The sequence below is a fragment of the Limulus polyphemus genome, unplaced genomic scaffold, assembly GCF_000517525.1.
Source record: "Limulus polyphemus unplaced genomic scaffold, Limulus_polyphemus-2.1.2 Scaffold242, whole genome shotgun sequence".
In the NCBI taxonomy this organism is placed as follows: Eukaryota; Metazoa; Arthropoda; class Merostomata; order Xiphosura; family Limulidae; genus Limulus; species Limulus polyphemus.
In genome coordinates this window covers 143,046-156,839 of record NW_013665852.1, presented here as the reverse complement: position 1 = coordinate 156,839, position 13,794 = coordinate 143,046, and the positions used below count along the sequence as shown (strand labels likewise).

The 13,794-nt window shown below is 32.4% G+C and overlaps 1 protein-coding gene across 1 annotated transcript in view; it reads left to right on the top strand.

Moving 5' to 3' along the window:
* Positions 1 to 13,794, top strand: part of LOC106478693 (cytospin-A-like) — a 67,478-nt gene that overhangs the window by 5,792 nt on the left and 47,892 nt on the right. Inside the window, exon 2 of the mRNA XM_022382365.1 lies at positions 10,636 to 10,722. The gene's annotated coding sequence lies outside the window, so the exon portion shown is untranslated. The remainder of the gene's footprint in view (positions 1 to 10,635; positions 10,723 to 13,794) is intronic.

Genomic DNA, 13,794 nt, shown 5'->3' with positions numbered 1-13,794 from the left:
TTGTTTGTTTCTATTCTATTAGTCTATATTTTTGTCACGCCATCAATACCAAGCTTATATACCCGACTTCTATTTATTACTCATCAAGATTCTACCAACCTACCCTCAAATTGAATTATATCCCCAAAATAGCGCATCGTTCGTTGTATATATGTACATATATATATATATATATATTAATATTCTTTTCGGTGCAAGAAATAAATCATTGGGACCCCAGACGGATGAATTATGTCAAAGAATTAGAATGATAACGTTCGTCATTTTTTCTGTACGATTGTCTGGAAAAGTCACTTACCTATTTAGACGAAAATTAGTTGAAATAATGAAATTTTGATTCAGTCCATAAACATGCATATAGCTAATTACATGGCTTTATCAGTAGAGTAAGCTTTACTTTTGTTCAGCCAATACTGCGAAATAGTCATTGTTAATATTCACATTTTAAAGATGGTTTTAAACGGGCGATTTTTATGGCCACTATTTTATTTTATCACGATCCCTACTATTAAACACTACAGTACTTAATGATATAAACTGTAATATTACTATAGTTTTAAAGATCGATAAGAACAACATCATGTAGCATTAACCATGGATTGCAGTTTACAAACTTACAAAAAGAATTACCGTTAATTCATGACTGTAAGCGATGTATAATTACAGCAGTGTAATAGTATTATCTATATGTGATATCTATCAGTTTACAGCATCATTACAGTATCAAAACAGCGGAATAATCTAGAAACAGTAGCTGTTATTTTACAGTAACTACATTTTATTCACGATGTGTCACTAACAACATCATTGCCAATGTGTCCACTTTTTAAAATATATCGTTTTTTTAAACAGTGACTAATAGTCTACAGAAAGGATGTACACGCTAACAGATACTTAAATTCGAAGTCACAGCACTCAATTCAACTCTAGCAATAGAAATCAAGTTTCTTCAAGAAACGTTCATGCAGAATAATTATTCTAAGAAATTAATCAAGACCACAATAAAATCCGTTTTCTTCAATCTTTCCCCGCCATACACACAGTGATAAAATGGTTACCAAAAACTGAAGCAAAGCTAAGACATCTGCTTAAACACTACAACGTGAGTATTGTTTTTGAATCTACTTCCTGTTTTATAAATATTCGTACCCTGCTAGAGATAACCTAAAATCGACCAACAATGTGGTTTTGGACATAAAATGCGAATTTTAAAAAAATGGAGAAACCACGTGATTTATTTATATCCCAATGGCTGAACTCCAAATAGATGTCAGAAATTGTAATAAAATTACATCAGCGGTAGTTAAGCACGCTAGGAAAACCTAACACATCCACAACTTAAAAAAACATAAATAAAAAAACATCAGCGGTAGCTTAGCATGCAAGGAAAAGTAATTACATCCTTAACTTGAAAAAAGAAATCGCGGACACCAATTATAATAACTAGAAAAGAAAAATTAATATTAATGAGGGTATTGCCACCACGAATGGATAAATAAAAAAAAACACGACCATCCACTGAATATCGCTCTTATTTCCTTCATTCAAAATAATAATGATGAACTGTTCAAAAGATAATTTATACATATATTTGGTGAACGATAGCAAAGTAACAATAATAACGACATGTTATTCTTTAAGCTTAGAGGGCGTTACCGTTCTAAACGTTTTCCTGACATATTTGAGGAATTTCAACGATTATAATGTATATGTTTTTCAATAAAGTTTGTTTGTTTGTTTGAAGTTAAGCACAAAGCTACACAATGGGATATCTGTGCTTTGCCCACCACGGGTATCTAAACCCGGTTTCTAGCGCTGTAAGTCCGCAGACATACCGTTGTGCCATTGGGGAGCGTTTTCAATAAAGTTTGTTTGTTTGTTTGAAGTTAAGCACAAAGCTACACAATGGGATATCTGTGCTTTGCCCACCACGGGTATCTAAACCCGGTTTCTAGCGCTGTAAGTCCGCAGACATACCGTTGTGCCACTGGGGAGCGTTTTCAATAAAGAAGACCGCAGCACTTGGCATCTTTTAGATTTACTGTAGTTTGACAACAGTCTAGTTAAGCCTAAGCTAACGATCGGAACACTTATGTAAAAAGTCAATGTATTTATGTTGTTTAAAACACTTTTCATGATTTCATGAGAAGGAGATTGTGCTACGTTTATTTATCTATTTATCCTTGTATCTATCTGAAGAGATCATTTTCCAATCATCTTATCCACCTGAAATTTGATATTTCCATAAAAAAATATCAATCAGATCTTCAGATCTAATTATATATTTTTATTGCTCAAACATCACGAGGAAAACATAGGGTACTCGGAGTGACATATAAGAGTCGGATTCGAATGCTCAATCCCGAGGTCACTCCCTAGGGGGCCGTAAGTGTGTTGAGATCAGTAGAAGAGCATGGGCAGCATAGAACCCTCTAGAATGACTTAGCTGACCCCGAAAGACCGACCCCTTACGCCTCTCCCGGGTTGCCCTAATGGTACATTTCAGGTTTTGTGACAAATGGTCGAGCGATACCCCATTATAATGGTTATTTATTTGTGACGAACTTGGAAAGACAGCTTTAGCATTCACACGCTGTTATAGGCAATTAATCTCTCTAAAGAAGGTTCTATGTTTTCCCTGTCATCATAAAGCTGGTTTCTGAGCGTGAAATATCTTACATTATGTTTTTAATACTTTCCTATGATAACTGGTCCCCAGAATCTTGTGCGTACTTCTTCTCCTTCAGATTAATTTATCGTTTATCTGCGCTGATTCGCATGCTATGTTTATACCTGTCACACTTCTTATAGCTAACAAACAGTATCTGTTTTTGCTTATCCTGTTCTGACTGTTTCATGACGTAACAAGATATTACGAATGAACCAATAAGTTTTATGTAGCGACGTTTCTAAAAAGAAAAAAACTAACATATATAGATAAATTATTTAACAGTGTTCTGACGCTAGTAGCTATAACCATATATTTCTTATTTTCCCTTTTGTATATTATTACCTATAAACATTGAATGAATACGATATTGCGAACAGTTTTTGAGCGACCGAACACTGTAATCTTCTTTCGTCAGCGGTACACAGCTCGATCAGCAACCTTATAATAATTCTGCATCATGTATTTCTTTCTTCAGCTAATTATCTACCTGTCTTACTCCAATTATAAGCACCGCTTGCTATTGCTGAGATGAAAAGGATGGTCTTTCTCGTAAGTATTACTCCCACTGATTATTTCCGTAATTAATTCAGCAGACAAGGTTCACTATGGTGAGTAAAATACAACTTAATACCCCATGCGTATAATATAAACTGTACCCCTATTTGAAGTCTAGTTTTGTTCTTTCCATTTGTCTTTGTCTAGGGTTATTGGTGATGTGCGGAATTTCAGTGACAAGTGGTGAATAGAATGATAGATCGGGCTTCGTGTTCATTTTTAGTTTTTTAAACAGATTGTCTGTTGAATAATTCAGGGGAATAAGTTAGTATCAGTGATGCATATTATTCAAGTCAGATATAAATGTTGGTTCACCTTTGTGAGTAAAAACAAGCAACAACTCAAAACACTTCATTTTCTAAACATTTGACATTTTCAATCAACACCTCCAGGTGTTTTAATATTTTACTTCTTTTCAAGACCCCCCCCCCCCAGTGGCACAGCGGTATGTCTGCGAACTTACAACGCTAGAATCCTGGTTTCGATACCCGTGGTGGGCAGAGCACAGATAACCCATTGTGTAGCTTTGTGCTTAATTACAAACAAACAAACTTTTCAAGATATGATCCCTGGTCCGCTCTCTAACAGTAACTAAAACGAAGTACAAATTTAACGTATTCAGTTTGATCACTCTGTTACGTGTTATTTACTCTCACCTATAAGGATTGAACATTAACTAATACACACACACGTATTTGACCAAAACATTATACCTGTTCAAAATCAACCAAATTAGAATAAAGGGGTCAGCCATATAAGTATGATATAGAAAAAAGCCAGTTACATGAAAGGACAAACCCCGTAAAGGTGAAATGTAAAAGTACTTAAGTTAAATAAAAGAAAACTTGGCCTCCTTTTTATATTCATGTTGTTGCTTGTTTCAGTTACAATGAAAAAAAACGAGCCAAGAATCAGTAGAACTATATTCTGAAATGTATCTTGATTAACATCTGAACACACTGCTTTAGTCCAGTGAAGCATGTAATTTTTAACTACTCTTTGAATTGTTATTTCTCTTAAAATAACAAATATAATACATTATAATGTGGTATATAATTTGAAAATTAATTCAGAATGCCATTAAACTGAAAGTATAATTCGAACCTTAATTGTCAACACAGATAAAGCGTTTTAGACACAATCTCATTCCTTCATTTCATAGTTTCCATGTGCTTTTAAATCACTTTTAACCTGGTGAGGCCCGGCATGGCCAGGTGGTTAGGGCGCTCGACTCACAATCTGCGCCTCGCGGGTTCGAATCCCCGTCACACCAAACATGCTCGCCCTTTCAGCTGTGGGGGCGTTATAATGTGACGCTTAATCCCACTATTCGTTGGTAAAAGAGTAGCCCAAGAGTTGGCGGTGGGTGGTGATGACTATCTGCCTTCCCTCTAGTCTTACACTGCTAAATTAGGGACGGCTAGCGCAGATAGCCCTCGTGTAGCTTTGCGTGAAATTCATAACAAACCAATTTAAGCAGCTTAGTTAAGAACATCCACTCTAACTGCTGAACTTCTCTCTTTTGGCCGAATAGTAGGATTTGACCGTCACCCTTATAACGCCATTTTTTGAGATAACGAGGCGCGAACATAGCACCTGCAAACCCATGCATTGTCCGGCACTCTAACCATTGGACCTCGCTCGGCCATATGACACCGTAAACATGATTAAACTGCGAGATGTAAATTTTACAATGAAAGAAGTTTAATAGTAGTAGTATGTTATACTAATTAGCACAATAAAAAATATACCGTACACAATTAATGGTGAAATTGTTGCATAAATTGTGATACAAAATACCACAAAACCCCTGACTAAATAAATGAGAAATCTAACATGTTTAGAATTATGTTTAGTTTGTCTGTTTAAAATTAATGTATCATTATTTCAAACAGTAAAAACTTCGTGTGTTTATTTTACATGTTTATAACTGAGCTTGACTCCTATCCAACTGATTATTTACAAGTACCTGGTGAAAGAATCGGTAGCTGCATCTGTCCTACTTGAAACTCTTTTTGGATGTTTCGAATCTTATTTATATATAATTATTAATTTGTTATGCGTTTTAAAGTTAAATCATTTCCATAAAAAACGATTTAGTTCTGATGAGATGGAAATGTATGGCTAATGAAAGTCAAAAAGTCAATTTGTAAAGAAGATGACAAATCTTGGCCCCCAAGGTGGTTCAATGGTATGTCTGAGGGCTTATAAAACCAAAAATCTGGTTTCGATACACACGGTAAGCACAGCACATACAGCTCATTGTATGGCTTTGTGTTTGACAACAAAGAAATTTTGACATTTTTATAAACCACGTGTCATGAAATGTCTGATTCTATAACAAAGGTAATGGTAAAAAAAAGAAAAACTTAAATGCTAATATTTTAGAATAATTGTAAAAAGTAAATTAATCTTTGAAACATCCAACGACATTTTTTTAGAATTTACAATCGTAAATAGTATTGTTTGTTATTTTTCGGATATTCGCGCAAAGCTACGTTAGCTGTCTTTGATTTTGAACTGATAGATTAGAAGGAATGCAGCTTAGTTAAGAACATCCACCACAACTGCTGAACTTCTATACAGCGTAATTAAAAACACCCACCACAACTGCTGAACTTCTATACAGCGTAATTAAAAACACCCACCATAACTGCTGAACTTCTATACAGCGTAATTAAAAACACCCACCACAACTGCTGAACTTCTATACAGCGTAATTAAAAACACCCACCATAACTGCTGAACTTCTATACAGCGTAATTAAAAACACCCACCACAACTGCTGAACTTCTATACAGCGTAATTAAAAACACCCACCACAACTGCTGAACTTCTATCTTTACATAGCACCTTTCCCTTGGCTTTAGTAACCACTATACAGTAGAGGATGCTGGGAAAAGTAATGCAACTACTGAAGACAGTCGACTTACTTATTGACTAACATAATGATTCTATTTGCAGATTTTTGTATGTAGAACATGACAATCTTATCAGAAAAGTTCAGATATCAGCAATACACTTGTTTAAATAAAACGGTCTGTTTAGCAGTTTTATTAAATCAATTTCCAGTTGATTACGTAGATTAATTTAATGCATAAAAACTTCAAACAATTCACAATTCAAGAACTTTAAACTTGTTACAGTCAAAATATTCCTTATAAAACAATGAATAATCTAGTTACAATCATGCACCATCCATTCAAAATCAAACAGACCTACCTATGTCTCTCTATTATATGCACCAGCTTCTGACTTTACACTGTTCCTGCGTTTTTTGACAATTTTTAAGCAACTAAATTTTCATGTTTAAAAATTGCTATGTAGTATACGGTAATTTTTACATAATAGTGTTTTCCCATTATTTTTGAATTTGCAGTATGGTACTATTAAGCAGTAACTGAGTAACTATGAAAAATACCGCAACAATTTACAATGTAATCTAAGTATTGAAACGCAACAGAAACTTTGAAATGCAATCTGTTTTATTTTATTTGTTCATTAGAGTACCACAAAAGTTTGGTAAAAGTGATAATACATACTTAGGTATAAACGCTGGTAGTTTAAATTCATAAAAAAACGACGAATGCTTGCTTCCTGGTATGCCGCTTAATCATATTCTACACATGTTTTCGATCGTTGAGATAATGGGAATTTGATCAGTTCATTTTTGTGAGATTACAATTCAATTATTGTAAATGTAATGCACACGAAACTACTTAGTGGTTAAGGTATTGTTTTTGATTTTGCATAACCCATGTGAGGTGAAATTAAATTTTACAGTACTTCGACTCTTTTTTTTTTAATATCTATAAATTTATGTTCTGTATTTTTAACTAAAAGGATTGACCAAAACAAAATGTTTTAAGATTTTTAATATTTCTCTTGACGTACAAAGTTATAACATAAAAGTTAGGTCTCAAATGTTCCTAACGCACAAAGCTATAATGTGACAATAAGAAACCCAATGTACCTATTATAAAGTTGTGAGGTTAAAGGGAGGATCCCAAATGTGACTAACGCACAAAACTATGATGTAAAAATAAAGAACCCAACGAGCTTAATGCTTGTGATGTATAAGTAAGGACCCCAATGTTCTTAACATACAAAGCTATGGTGTGAACATCCATTAGAATTCATAAATTTAGTGTTTAGATGTGAAATCGATGCATTAATAAACATAACACGTACGTAAAAGTTATACGAAAATTACTTCCGTGAGTAACATTTAATGGTGAAAACAATAGCACCCTCCGCCCTCCTTTTCTAATGTGTCCATTGTAATAGTGGATTATACTTTGTCTCGTTTTTCCAGAGCTTTAATAAAAAATATTCTTGCAAGAAAAAACAGTTTTGAATTAAAGATTTGATACATTTGCATCACTAAAACCAAACGATCAGGGAAGGAGAAAACTAAGATTCTAAAGTTAGGAATAGGAGGGGAAAATGTAATGTTTTTAACGTTTTTTTTAATAAAACGCACTGTGTGAGTTTCTATAGCTTTCTGTAAGAAACATGTCGGGTTAGGAATTACGTAATATGATCATGTTGACAGAATGTTTTCATTGAACAAACGTAGAGAAAAAAAAAATATTATTAATTTTCAGCTGTTTGATAATACTTTCATAAAGTATGATAGACCAATAATCCAAGTTGGAGTATTAACTTCTCAATCTCTAAACATAATCTAAAAATCAATATGAACGTTTTGAACAAAAGATTGTGCGGATCTCAATAGCATCTTTTATATCTTCTGTTGTCCAAATTACAAAATACAAGTTTTAAAATCTTATTAATCTGAAATACCTCGAGAACAGAAATTTCATCTCGTCGAAAGAAAAGGTTAAGCTTGATGTAATTTTAAAGGTTCTAGATGAAATAATTAACTTCTTTGAAAAGAATATGAGCATGTCAATATTTTTTAACAATGATATTTCACTGATATTTAGGTATCAAATCACTTTTTTTTAATACTGCTGTCTTCATTCTGATATAATAACTTTTAAGATACAACTACGGTTGTTTAACTTTTACTAACTTAAAAATATATTCTGTAAGTATATGGACATATCTATATAAATATAATAGTACTGCCTGTTGTATGTACATGTAACTACTTCACAGGATGTGGATGTATTTTCACCAAAAATGGTATGGAGGCTCATCAGGTTCATGCGGGGTACATACAAATTTTCAGTTTTCCGGTTTTTATGGGCGTTTTTTACCACTACCCCAGTTTTGTATTTTGCGGATATTATGGACGTTCTTGCGTTTTTTGGATATTCATCAAATTTGGCATAAAGGTTTTTGTTGGGTCCATGCGGAGAAACATGCAAAGTTGCGGTTTCACATTTTGGGTTTTGCAGTTTTTATTGGCGTTTTGCGTTTTTACAATTACATATAAGAGAAGCAACTTTTCATATCCTACTATCATGTCCATCATAATCTTAATCATGAATTTACACATCTTCCGTCCAGGGGACGGATACTCCAGCTAGTTTTAGAATATACTAGCCCACCCATGACCCCTTGGGTCACCCACTATTCAGAGGTTATGAAGAATTTAAGCTAATTTCAATATTGCACCGAAATGAAGGTTTATTTTGAGATAATTTGATAAATATTTCAATCCATTCGCGTTATTCATAATTCAAGAAAATATATTTGATTGTTGATCGGGAGTAAAGGAAAGACCATTTCATTTTTCAAAAAAGTGAAGTAAGAAGTTTCGTAAAGAGCACAAACGGTAGTGTGAATGATTTTTGACTGAGAAAATAAACAAACAATCTCAGGGTTTTAGTAGTATATAGATAGATTATTCAATATCTTGTTTTTGTCATCTTACACCTTTTAATGAAGATGGGAACATTGACAGGGAAATAATATAATAGCCAATGCTCGGCGAGAGGTTTTCGTTTATAAAATTTTGTTGTTGTTCTCGACTTGATTTTTATTTTATAACCTAGTCTCCATAGTTACTATTTTCAAATTGTCAATAATATTGTGGGTCCATTTTATTGTTGTTCTTTCTATATACCGTTATAACACATTTTCATCTCATCATTTAATTTCTGTTGTGCATATATTGTTGTATAGAAGATATTTTAAAGTGATTCATCAGGTGGAAAACGAAGTTTTATAATAATGGAATGTACCAAAAGTGACCCGAAAAACGGAGCTAACTCGGTAACCCTTGGCCCGATTTTAACGAAACTTGTTTTATTCTGTTTCTATTCTCATTTCATTACAAATATAACTGTATTGTGCGCCGTTTTTGCTGTATTTGATTACAGACAAGGATACAAACAAACAATCTCAGAGTTTTAGTAGTATATAGATAACCGGGTGCGGGAACTGGAAGTGTGAAAATATCCCAGTACAGGGGTCCTGCGCACCTGCTGTTTTATTAGTGTTTTAACACGACAATAGCAACAGAATATATTTCTCCCATCATAGAAAGGTTTTACAGTTTTGTTAAATGGCTTTCGGCACCTCCATTTTAAAAGGTGTATTAACGCCGCTGGTACTAAATAACACAATGATAGTATATATTTAAGTATTACGGTATAAACGTCGAAAGCTGGCGAAACATTAGAAACCAATAAGGAAATGGACGAAATAAGAGGAATGTGGGGGGGGGGGACATTGCAGTTTACGTGATTTATCACACGTATTAGGTATATTTAACTATTCTTATTACTGGGTTGATTTTTAGTTATATGTTGGTAGTGTGCTTTGATCAGAAGTTAATAGCAATCATCCCTAAGAAGTAATTTATAAAGGTATTATCTTGTGAAAATAATTCAACGTTTAGCCCATGTAACGATAAAAGAATTATTTTCCTCTTCAATTAACGTTTCTACAAACTTTAATTCTCGTTAACTTCTGAAACTTGATGTTGGTCTATGTTACAGATGACATTAACTAACATAAAACAAATACTTTTACAAAGAAATCGCAATAGCTACTGTTCTATCCAGAGATCACTCTACACTCTTTCACTAATCTCGTATATGTAATTACTTCTGAATATACCAGGAAATTTTTTGTGTTCTAGGCCTATCTTATTAACCTTTTCATCTCAACGTCATCATTAAAACCTGCAGCACCCTTTAGTCAACATTTAAATTACAACATTAAAAACAATTTATAACAGCATTGTTTTGCTTAATCATTAAAACGTTATGGCATGTCTGGTAGGTACACTATATTTTTTAAAACTATTCTAAGCTTGTCTTTTAAAAAAAGTATAAAACGTAGATATTAGAGTCCCAGCTTTCTCCCAACACAATTTTCTCTGTAATATCATCTATTTGTGAGGCGTACAAATGCCAGTATTTGTCAAATAATGAAAACATGTTTTTGAATTTTTACATAATACCTATCCTTCCATATCCACCTAATTACAGGTACCACTACAAAAAATATACTCAGTGGACAACAAAATGCGATGGAGATATAATGGAGCGGTGTGAATTAACGAAGGACTAGTTCAGGTAAACTGACGAGTCATTTTAAAAGTACCTCACATCCAGTCATCTTTTAGACTTATTCTAGAATGTAATACCTTTCCCCTTCCTAATAGAAGCACAGATTGTTATACTAACATTTCAGTAATTCAATCTCGAAAACCTACATTGTAGTACGAAAATCACATCCATTGTCTCGTGCATTTACGCTGAATATTTGCATGGTTCTAACATTGAGGCCGATGTGAATGTAAGCATCGACACTGGGAACATATGTGAGTAGGCGAATGGAAATAAATAATCTATAAAACCTCCACTTAAAACAAACTGCTTATAAGTGTAATAATGATAATAATAAAAGACATTTACCTTTAAACATGAGGAGAGGTCTTTGTAGGTATATATCCGATCTTTTACAAAAGATGTGAATGCCTACAACATTGTTATTATGTAAATCTATATGACAAGTTCTTTGTTAGCTTTCTTAACTTCCAGAGATAACCCTAATTCCTATTAGTGTTACTACAGCTAGTTTTTGCGAATACAGATCTTGCTTCATAAAGCATGATCATGTAATTTGTCAGGTTCTACGTGCACTAGAGGGACCATAATTAACATGTTAGAAGTGCTGTGATGCGTTTCAACCTCCAAACAATTACGGGTTAGTCTTATAAATATATAAATCAAGAAAAAGGAAATAAAAAATAATTACTTTTGTAATTGAATTAAATGAAAAGATTAACAAGAGCCACAATTGAAATTCTCAGTAGAAATAAGAATCATGGCCTTGAAATAATTTTTCATTGCGTTTTTTATAAAAGTTAATCATGGCCATAACTAAAATCATCTGTAGAAATAAGAATCATGGCCTCCGATTTAATTTTTCATTGCATCAAAATACAAAATAGATTTTTTTATTTCCAATATTTCTTCATTTCCATCATTCTTCTCCAAAGCAAGAATAATTTTTGGGTTTATCCAGGCAAAGTCCACATTCATAAATCTATTATTATAAAAGATTAATGATTTATTACATTGTAACTGCAAAGTAATAAATCTATGAACTTTGTATTAAGTAATATAAAATACATACTTTATTACATTAAATATCTGATAACTTCATTCTGCTATAAATACCTAATAATCGTTATATTATTGAAATAGAAAAAAATTCTGTTATTAATTAGAAATTGCTGTTAATCCATGAAAAATATGATATAGACTTATTGTTCAATTTTTCCACTAACAACAACAACAAAAAGTGCATGTTCACGTATGGCCTATAATAAAAGCTCCATTACTTCATAGGTTCATTGCTCCAAAGGTCCAGTAGGATTTTAAAAGTTGGTCTAATTTCCATAATGACCTGTAAGTGTACAGTAGAAATAGTTCAGTCCCATATTCATTTTCATTTTAGGACCTTCATTTCTAAATTATTTTAATCTTTTCAGTGACAGAAACTGAACTGTTGAGGGTATCAGTAATGTTGTTCATGTGTCATTGTTTCTCTTTCCTAGAATTGAGCCATAACTGGGTGTTGAGCAGAGGATAACTTTTAGGATTGTTAAAATATGAAACATAGTTTCAGACTTTTTAAAAAAAAAGCAGATAAATGAGAATTTGTATTTAAACATTTGGACAACTTTCAGTAAAACATTGATTAATGTTTTCACTGAAAAATCTAACAAGGGAACCCATTTCCAATACCCAGTTCTGTATTGAGAGTCTGATGGTATGTTAGTTCACATAATCTAATATTATATACTCTTGCAAGGTAATATTGAGAGCAATATAAGTACATGTTTTGCTTGGGATGTTGGAGGGAGAGGGCATTTAAATTTGAATACACATTATTTTGGTTACATGTAACTACATTCAGACCAAAGATAACTGTTAGTGCAATTTTAATTTAGCACATTCTGCTTTGAAAAAATGTAATCTATTCTTAGCACTTATTTTAAGAATGGTCACATTTTATGAACATGTTTTGATTAAATTGAAACCTCTCGTATATTTACTAATTTTAGTGAGTAGGTGAAATTCAAACCTTTTGATTAATTATTAATTACTTTAATGTTGTATTAATTAGAATTTAACTTTTATTATGGAGAGGTATATATAAGAAAGAAGACTTAGAAAAATATAAATATGCCAATAATTACCGATGCTTTTCCTACTCTTCAGTGTCACAAGTAGACATATCAAAACCCACTGCAAAGTTAAAGTCTAATGCAGGTGCTAAACAATAATGAACTACATTCTATATGAAAAATATTTAATAACATGTCAAGTTAAACTGAGGCTTTTTCTTTCAGATGTAAACACCAGTTTATAAAGAAAGTTATGAACTGGCAAGAAAAAACTATTTACTGATGAACAACCACTTAATTTTTGTTGTTGAAAAAAATTTGCATAAAACATATCAAGTTGTTGTTTTATTGCATAACTCATAATAATATACTTTTTTTTCTACAGTTTAAAATGCTGGACGAAAATAAACTGAAATCCATTTATTGATGAGAAAACTTTCCTTTTGATTGTTTCTGAAAATATACCAGTTACTGCTTGTGCTCTGGTTTGCAAACAGTTTGACAGTACTTGAAATAACTAAAATTAATTGTGTTGAATTTCTTACTCAAAAAAAAGAAAAACTATCAAATTAATTTTTACAATGTATTATATATAGTCACTTTGTTTTTATCTAGGTTAACCTAAAATTGGTTTTCTGTGACACTGAATTTGTGCATTAAGCTGCACACATTCTTACAACAGAGGAATAATAAAAGTATAAACTTCAAATGTAAACTGTTAGTATTGTACATTAATGGGATACAATGTATTGAAAAAATCTGGTAGGAAGTCATTGCAGAAAAACACTTTAACTACTACAACTGAAAATTAACATCAACAGGTGTATAATATAATGTATGGTGTAAACTGACTACAAAACATCAGTACATCACTACTTTTTTAGAATATTACATCAACAAGTATATCAGAAATGTAGAGTGTAAAAATGTACAGAATGTCAGAATATCACTGTCAGTACATTAACAGGTGTATCATAATTTATGGTGTAAACTGGCAACAAAATGTCAG